This window comes from Mustelus asterias, unplaced genomic scaffold (assembly GCF_964213995.1).
Source record: "Mustelus asterias unplaced genomic scaffold, sMusAst1.hap1.1 HAP1_SCAFFOLD_250, whole genome shotgun sequence".
Classification (NCBI taxonomy): Eukaryota; Metazoa; Chordata; class Chondrichthyes; order Carcharhiniformes; family Triakidae; genus Mustelus; species Mustelus asterias.
The window spans coordinates 126,788-135,624 of NW_027590219.1; the positions used below are offsets into that span (position 1 = coordinate 126,788).

At 45.2% G+C, this 8,837-nt stretch overlaps 1 long non-coding RNA gene across 1 annotated transcript; it reads left to right on the top strand.

Annotated features, from left to right (window-relative positions):
- Positions 1-805: 805 nt before the first annotated feature.
- LOC144485930 (uncharacterized) lies at positions 806-4,423 on the top strand. Its single transcript, XR_013496202.1, has 3 exons — positions 806-903; positions 1,391-1,522; positions 4,168-4,423. It is a non-coding gene; the product is annotated as an uncharacterized LOC144485930 (long non-coding RNA).
- Positions 4,424-8,837: the final 4,414 nt, after the last annotated feature.

An 8,837-nucleotide genomic window follows, 5' to 3' on the forward strand; every position in this document is an offset into this window, starting at 1 on the left:
CTCATTTCTGGCGTCTGACCCACGGCTTCCATGATTTGTTTTCACTACTGATGGCGGCACGGTGGCACGTGGTTAGCACTGCTGCCTCATTGCTCCAGAGAACTGTGTTCGATTCCCAGCTTGGGTCACTGTCTGTGTGGAGTTTGCACGTTTTCCCCGTGTCTGCGTGGGTTCCCTCCAGGTGCTTCGGTTTACTCCCACAGTCCAAAGATGTGCACGTTAGGCTGATTGGCCATGCTAAATTGCCCCTCAGTGTAGGTTTAGAGGGATTAAAAGCGTAAATATGTGGAGTGACGGGGATAGAGCCTGGGTGGGATTGTTGCCCATACAGACTCTATGAGCCGAATAGTCTCCTTCTGTACTGTCGGGTTTCTGTGATTCTATAATTCGATGGAATTTCACCTCTGAAGATAATAGTGTGGCAGGGCGAAGAGATTCTGGATCAGAAAGTCGGTCAACTGACCCAGACAAAATGGATTTTCTCTTAAATAATTTCCTATTCTTTGATATTTCACGCATTGTCTCTCCGAAAGGACTGGACATTTTGGAGCCAGAGTAACACCGATTGTACAATGAAGTGGGTGCTGGTCCTTCATTTTGAACCGCTGCAGTCAGTCTGCTGACTGTTCTCACAAATTGGTGCCATGATCAAATTGCAGGGCATTGTCACAGAGGCGATGAAGTTGTTGTGATCTCGACTTCAACTTTCTGAATAATTCTCTGCCATGATAACATCGTAATGACTCAACCACAAACAGTTTGCCTCACAACCAATTCTTTTGTGCTTACCAGTTTCTTCAACAATTGACTCCTTCAATCACGTTGAATATTACACCAGTCACAGTTTGGGAGACACGGATCCTGGATCAGAATATCCAGAAGTGGAATCCTCCTCTATACAGGGTAGGTCGAAGTTCATATCCTACCATTTCCTTCCGAACCTGCTCACTCTGTAATATCAAAATAGCTTCTGAAATCTCCGAAACTGTACACCATGACGTGTACAACATGAAATGGCAGTGCCAAGTAGCTCAGGTATTGCAGAATGATTTCAATTACAGAAATGTTGTGTCTGAAACAATTTCTTACCATTGTTCCCAGCAATATAAATTACATTTTTAAAAAGTTGCATGCATTTCCCCAGAAGCCTCTCTTGGCTGTGAAATGTGTGCGAGTTGGTGGGATCGGTGACTCATTGGGAACGGTATAAACTTCAACTCAACTTGAAAATATTATGGGAAAACTTGGCCCAATAATTCTCCGCGCTCAAACTCACTGGCCTCCACAACACAATAGAGTTTTAATTACTGTGGAAATAGACATTTGAGGATATGATTCTAACTGTCCCTCATTACTAATTAACTTCAATTCAAATACTTTTACCTCTCAGTTCCTGCTTTGTCAGACTATGATGATGCTGAGGCTGAAACCATTGACTTTCATAGTGGGCACTTGCTGCTGAACAGGGACCCTGACGGTATCTTCACTTTGACAAGTTCCAGCGGTGATCTCGGCACTCTGGGTGAGATAAATCTTTGATTGTTCCTCTTCTTAGACAGTCGATCGGGATCAGTACAACGTAAGTTGATAAGAAATTAGAACAGGATTAGGCCGTTCAGTCCGTCGAGAATGATCCGCCCTTCAGTGGATCATCACTGATCAGACATTCATCATATTGACACTCTTGTTTCAGGGTGTATTCTATCCTCCTACCAATGTATTTTTTCCCTTCCTGTTTTCTACCTCCGTCCTCATGGACCCTATTTCATCCATGCCCAGATGCTCTCTCACAAAAGTGCTCATTTCAGCCCTTATTAACAGTGCTACCCCACCATATTCTCCTTCCCTGCTGTCATTGTGAAAGGTCGAATATCCCTGAAACTTAAGGTCCCAGCTCTGATTTACTTTCAACCAAGTCTCCGTAAAAGCTATTCACTCAAATCCAGGTACCTTAGTTTGCGCTGCGTGTTCATCGAACCTATTCTGAACTCTTTGTGCATTAAGATATAAAGCGTTCAGTGTTGACTTTTTAGCCATTATTAATCATTATTTATGTTGTGGCCATATTTGCCTCTCGTCCTTGATGAAGCCATCACCCGTTTTTGCATTTTATTGTTCTCTCTTTTATTACTGTTTCTCGTGTTTCTCCTTCCTGTGTCACACAGTTTGCGTTCCCATCCACTTGTCAGTCCATTTTATTCCTTCCTAACCACATTATCAAGTACTCGCCACAGGACAGCATTTCCTGTCCTGGCCAGGTGCAACTCGTCCAGTTTGTTTTGATCCCACCCACTCCCCACCCCCTCTCACCCCCGCTCCCCGCACCCCCAGAACCGGCCCCAAAGTCCCAGGAATCTAAAACCCGTCACCAGAGCACCATTTCCCTGCCGGGTGTCAGCTGATATGTCCTTCTGCATATACTTTGACGAACACATGGAGCTGATAGTAACTCTGAAATCACTACCTTCGAGGTAATACTTTTCAATTTACTTCCCAACTCCCCATATTCGACTTTTTGGATCTAATGATTTTTAACCCATTTGATTAATACCGATGCAAATCATGACAAGTGGCTGCTCAGCGCCCCCTGTAGAATATCCTCTAACCGCTCTGAGACATCCTTGACGCGAGCACCAGGGACACAACATATCAGCCTGGAGTATCGTTTCCGGCCAAAGAAATGCCTTTCAATTTCCCTGACAATTGAATCTCCTATAAGTATTGCATTCCCACATCTTCTGCTTCTTTCTCGCACAATGGAGCCAAATGTGGTGCCATGAATTGTGATGTTACTCCTATCAAAGGTAAAGCCATTATCCCAACAGTTTCGCAATCAGTCCACCAAAAGTGGTACCTCCGCGCCAGGCCCTATATATTTTCTCTGCTTGTTTGCCTAACACTAAGGGGCGATTTAGCATGTCCAATCAACCTAATCTGCACTTTTTGGACTGTGGAAGGAAACCAGAGCACCCGGAGGAAAGCCACACAGACACGGGGAGAATATGCAAACTTCACAATCAGGTCGGGACTGAAAACGGGGTCTCTGATGCTGTGAGGCAGCAGTGCGAACCACTGTCTCACCGTGCTGCCCTTATTTTGTTTTTATTAGTTAAAAACATTCTGGGCTTCAGATTGATTTTTAGATTGAAATAAACCATTAAATTAAATTGCATCATTCCTTCAAACTCAGCCCTGTGACTTCCCGTTTCACGAAGCTCCAGACAAGGCCACACTGAAGTACCATCTGTTTTTGCCCCGAAATTCAAGGCTTCCGAAGCGACATTAATCCTGCTTTCTAATTAACTAGCTCCAGCTGAGAGGTTATAAAAACTTGTTTTCAACCAGCGATTAAAATTCACACAATCGTTTCACAATTAGTTCAACACTTCACAAGTACTTGTATTATATTCCAATATTTGAATATTGTTGTTTTTGTGCAATGTTTAATTGATTGCTAAATTAATGAACAAAGTTGACTTCAGATTGAAATTTAGCATTTCATGGATACTGTGAGGAAATCCCTGTCATTTCTGTTGTCCTTCATGGAGTCCCATGCTGCGACAGCTTTCTGAATTGATTATCACCTCTGATTATTACTGCAATCTCCCGCCCTCTTGTGTGGAATATACTCGCTCTGGTGTGCAGTCGATCAAAGAATAATGCGGCATTTGTTTTTAGTTCCTGTCGCGAATGCGCAGAATTGTATTAAACAAAGAATCCATTTTAAGCACAAAGTTCACTAAAAATATGTCTACCCCCACAGTGTACAGTAGATTCGCATTGACCCCTCTTATCGGTTCTTTCCACGCCAGCTAAGAATAACAACGTTATCTCTGGCACAAGCCTGGGGTTTTACCTGTCATTGGGCAGTGACAATGCATCTCCGAAGATATACATATACAATATACTGCTCAACCGTATTTTTATGACATTTTGCAATGGGTGTGCCAGTGGAGGGATGTGACCTGTCTCACGTGGTTTCTGCTGTGATTTCCTGCAGTATTTTCAGTGGTGTTTTACATTGAAGGTGTCGGAGAAAATGTGCAGTGTGTTTTGCATAGAAAGAAACAGCCAGTTGAGCTGGAATTTAATACAAGTACTTGTGAAGTGTTGAACTGATTGTGGAAATGATTGTAATCCTCACTCATTTCTCTTTTACTGTTTCAGGTCACAGTCATCAACAAATCCAGGATGTGACGTCCTCAGACATATGAATCATGGCACTAAATGAAAGCGAACGCCCCTTAACTTTTCCACAAATATCGCCATGTCGAATATGCTTTAAGTCTAGATATAAATATTGTTGTTTTTGTATCAATAGGTTGTTACTTCATGCTGTGTTTTGTCTTTTTTCGTTTTGCGTGAAAAAGTAAACGTTCGATTCAATGAACAATGAGAAACAACGTAGAATGTATATCGAGTATTGCACTGTCCATATTAAAGCTGTAACATCGCATTGCATTGCGGAACGGAGCAGTTACTATAATTCAAAATTTGATGTGTATTTTTGTCAAGTGCATTTGAAATTTATTTCGTAAAAGCTTTTCTTTAAATAAAGATTAGGGCAGATAATTACATGATTTGTTTCCGTTATCGTCACTTAATGCACTCTAGATTGTCATGGAGGCGAGGGGGAGGGTCCACTGCATTTCCCAAGCAACTGAATACAACATGATGTTGCGTCCCAGCACTACCGCTCGTACTCGGCACCGGGAGATGTGAAGATGCTGGTCAGATTTCCATGTCTCCTTTTCATTATAATTTCACAAGATTTATATCCAGTAATCCATTCGTTTTCATTTACTCCAGATCAGCCCCTGCACTATCGCCCCGGCAATTCTAACCATCCTTCGGTCGTTACGGCCATTAAAATAAAAATATGCATCAGCTGAAGACCGTCATTTGACAAATACATAAATACTGGGAATGGTGATAAAGCTGAACAATTCAGTACCATGTTCTGAGCGCAGATTAAGACGGAAATGTTTAAATATAGGCCCACCTCGCTCGCGCTTTTTTTCTGCCACTGAACTTGCTGTGTTCCGCTGTGTCAGGTCCACAACGACTTGTTGTCAATAAAGTTGTTGAGAAGAGAGTCGCAGAGACAGTGGCGCCAGTGGTTGGAGGAGAGGGTTTATTTATTAGTATCACAAGTCGGCTTACCTTGAGATGCAATGAAGTTACTGTGAAATCCACAGTGACGCCTGTTCGGATAGACTGAGTGAGTATTTAGCATGCCCAATCCTCCGTTAACACATCTTTCTGAATGTGGGAGGAAACCAGAGCACCCGGAGGAAACCCACACAGACATGGGGAGTACGTGCAGACTTCGCATAGAAAATGACCAAGCTAGGAATTGAACCCGATTCCTTGGCACTGTCTGGCAGCAGTGCTAACCACTGTGCCACCATGCGAGTGAGAGGAGGAGGAGAAACAGAAACACCAGCTGTGGGAGAAGAGTGACAGAGCCAGAGGGGGAGAGGCAGTGACACCAGCGATGGTTTGAGTGAGTGACCGAGGGAGGGGGGAAACAAAGCTTTCAGCGGTGGGAGGAGAGAGTGACAGAACCAGAGGGGAAAAGACAGCAACTCCAGCGATTGGAGGAGAGAGTGACAAGGCGAAAAAGGGAGAGAGAGTGACACCAGCCGTGGTCGGGGTGACAGAGCGAGGGGACGAGAAACAGGGACATCAGCTGTGGGAGAAGAAAGTGACAGAGCGAGAAGGGGGGAGCACAGCTGCCCCACCAGTGGGATGAGAGAGTGACAGAGAAGGGGAGAGTGACAGCGACACCAGCGGTGGGAGCAAAGAGTGCAGAGAGAGAGAGGGAGTGACACACCGAGACCAGCGGTGGGAGGAGAGAGTGCAGAGAGAGAGGGAGTGACACACCGACACCAGCGGTGGGAGGAGAGAGTGCAGAGAGAGAGAGGGAGTGACACACCGACACCAGCGGTGGGAGGAGAGAGTGCAGAGAGAGAGAGGGAGTGACACACCGACACCAGCGGTGGGAGGAGAGAGTGCAGAGAGAGAGAGGGAGTGACACACCGAGACCAGCGGTGGGAGGAGAGAGTGCAGAGAGAGAGAGGGAGTGACACAGCGACACCAGCGGTGGGAGGAGAGAGTGCAGAGAGAGAGAGGGAGTGACACACCGACACCAGCGGTGGGAGAAGAGAGTGCAGAGAGAGAGAGGGAGTGACACACCGACAGCAGCGGTGGGAGGAGAGAGTGCAGAGAGAGAGAGAGGGAGTGACACACCGACAGCAGCGGTGGGAGGAGAGAGCGCAGAGAGAGAGAGGGAGTGACACACCGACACCAGCGGTGGGAGAAGAGAATGCCAGGTGAAGAAGCAGTGAAATTGTTTCAAATTTCTGTCAAATTGGGGAATTGTGAGGTTATTCGTGAAAGAGTTCAGAAACATGTTGGGTGTAACGTTGGGTGTAATCATACAAGGAAATGGGAAATTTGGCATACATTAGGAATTCATTAACTAATCACTTACTGTACAACAATAAAGAAATATTGTCCGGTAAATGGACGACCCCATGTTGCAAAGAGTGGCCCCTCGTTCTAGATTCTTCAGCAAGAGAGAACATTCTTTCCACATCTACACTTTCAGTCCCCTTCATGATCTTAGAGGTTTTGATCAAATCGCTCCTTACTCTCCTAAACTGCAGTGAATGCAAACCTGATCTCGCCAAACTTATTTAATCAGCAAGCAGCCCTTTACAGATATTAGTGCAGGACACTTTTTCTGAACTGCTTCCAATAAATTTGCATCTTTCCTTAAATAAGGAGACCATAGATGTACACAAGTCTCCTGTTATCATCTCACCAATGCCCTATCGAACTGAAGCACAACCTCCCGAATGTTGTATTCATTTCCCCTCACAGTAAATTTTACCCTTCCATTCGCTTTCCCAATGACTTGCTGCAGCTGGATACTCGCTTTTTTGCGATTCAAGCACCAGGACACCCAGATCGCTCTGCATTTCACAGCTCTACCGCCTCTCATCATTTGGATAATAAGCTTCTTTCGTATTATTCGCATCAACATTGCGAATTTCCCTTTACTTCACTTCATATTCCATTTGTCAGGTATTTGCCTCCTTCTGCCCTCATCACAATTGTCAACCAATATTTGTGTCATGAGCAAATTTAGCAACCGTTCTTTCAGTCCCTTCATCCAAATAATTTACATACAAATTGTAAAAAGGTTGTGAACCCAGCACAGATGCCGATGGCACACCACTCGTCACAGCCGTTCAAACAATTCTCCGTTTCCTGTTGGCTAGCCAACCTTCCATCGGTGCAGATACGTTATCCCATATATCAATAAATTACATTTTGTGCAAAACCTTAATGTGGAGACAGCTGACAAGGTGACAGAGTTAAAAAAAAGACGTGCCAATGTGGTGACGCATTTCATCTGCTACCAGGACATCGACAAATTGAGATAAGATGGTGGATTTATCAACCTCAACATTTCATAAACCATTCATCCCTCACAAACCTCCCACCTCTTACAACTCTATCCCAACCACTCATAAGATCGGGAGATGGAAAATGTGTCAGAGGTAGAGAGAACTGGAGAGAGAAACAAAATACATTGAGAGCGCCTGATACTTTCACAAGCCAGACCATGAGATGTCCCTTCACTAGAAAGAGAGAGAGAGAGACAGGGTTTGTCTCAATTTGTCGATGTCCTGGTAGCAGATGAAATGCGTCCCCACATTGGCAGGTCTTTTTTTTTTACTCTGTCACCTTGTCAGCTGTCTCCACATTACGGTTTTGCACAAACTGTAATTTATTGAGATAATGGGGAGACAATGAGGAGGAGAGACAGTGAGAGGAAGCGCTAGCGAGAGGGGGAGACTACGATAGAGGATGACAGCAAGTGGGAAGTTAGAAAGTGGAGGGGGTGGGGGGGGTCGGATGGGGGGGGGCGCGGGAGCAAAAGACAAGGGGAGAGAGCAAGAGCAAAGGGATAGAGCAGAAGGGAGAAATATCGAGAGCGGGAGGCAGGGAAACGAGGCAACTGGAGAATGGGAAAAAGAGGGAGCAATGATAGGGCGAAGAAGACACAGCGAGAAGGAAACAGCGGGAGGGAGATAGGTAGCTGGAGGGCGAGAGCAAGAGCAACGGAGAGAAAGAGAGAGAGGCAGAAAGAGGCGGAGAGCGAGACAAAGGGAGAAAGAGGGAGAGACAGTGTGAAGTAAAGAGTGAGACAGCAGGAGAGAGGGAGAGAGAAGGACGGAGAGTGGGAGACTCGCATCGGGAAATTTTCCCATCACCTTCACATCATTTGCTATTTTGAAACCTTCCAGTCAATGCAGACATGAAGCCTGTGAATCATGGGCAGTCGGACTCGATGTGGGAAGTACGCTGTCTCGGCTGAATTCCCGATGAAGGGAATGTATTCCAGCTAGAAAACATGGACATTAATCTCACTGAAGCAGGGGCTGATATTCTTGTATCTGTCAGTGTGTAGGTGATGAGGCGGGGGGCACTGTGGGTCACTTTCAATAGAGACTGGATCACAAAGCCAAGAGAGGGTGACCGAGGTTTGGAAAAGTTTCTATTCCTGTGCATGAGCGTCTTTGGCAAGGTCACCATTTATTTAAAAAGAAAACTTTATTATCCTTCTGAATGTGGCTGTGAGCCAACTGCTTGAACCCATGGTGTAGGTAAATCCACTGTGATCTTCAGAGAGATTTCCAGGTTTTTGTCTAAGCGAAGATGAGAGAATGGTGACACAGAACCAGGACAGTAACATATGCGTCTTGGAAGGTAACCTGCAGGTTTTGATTTGCGAACTTATTGTCTGTACTTCTCCTTCTAAG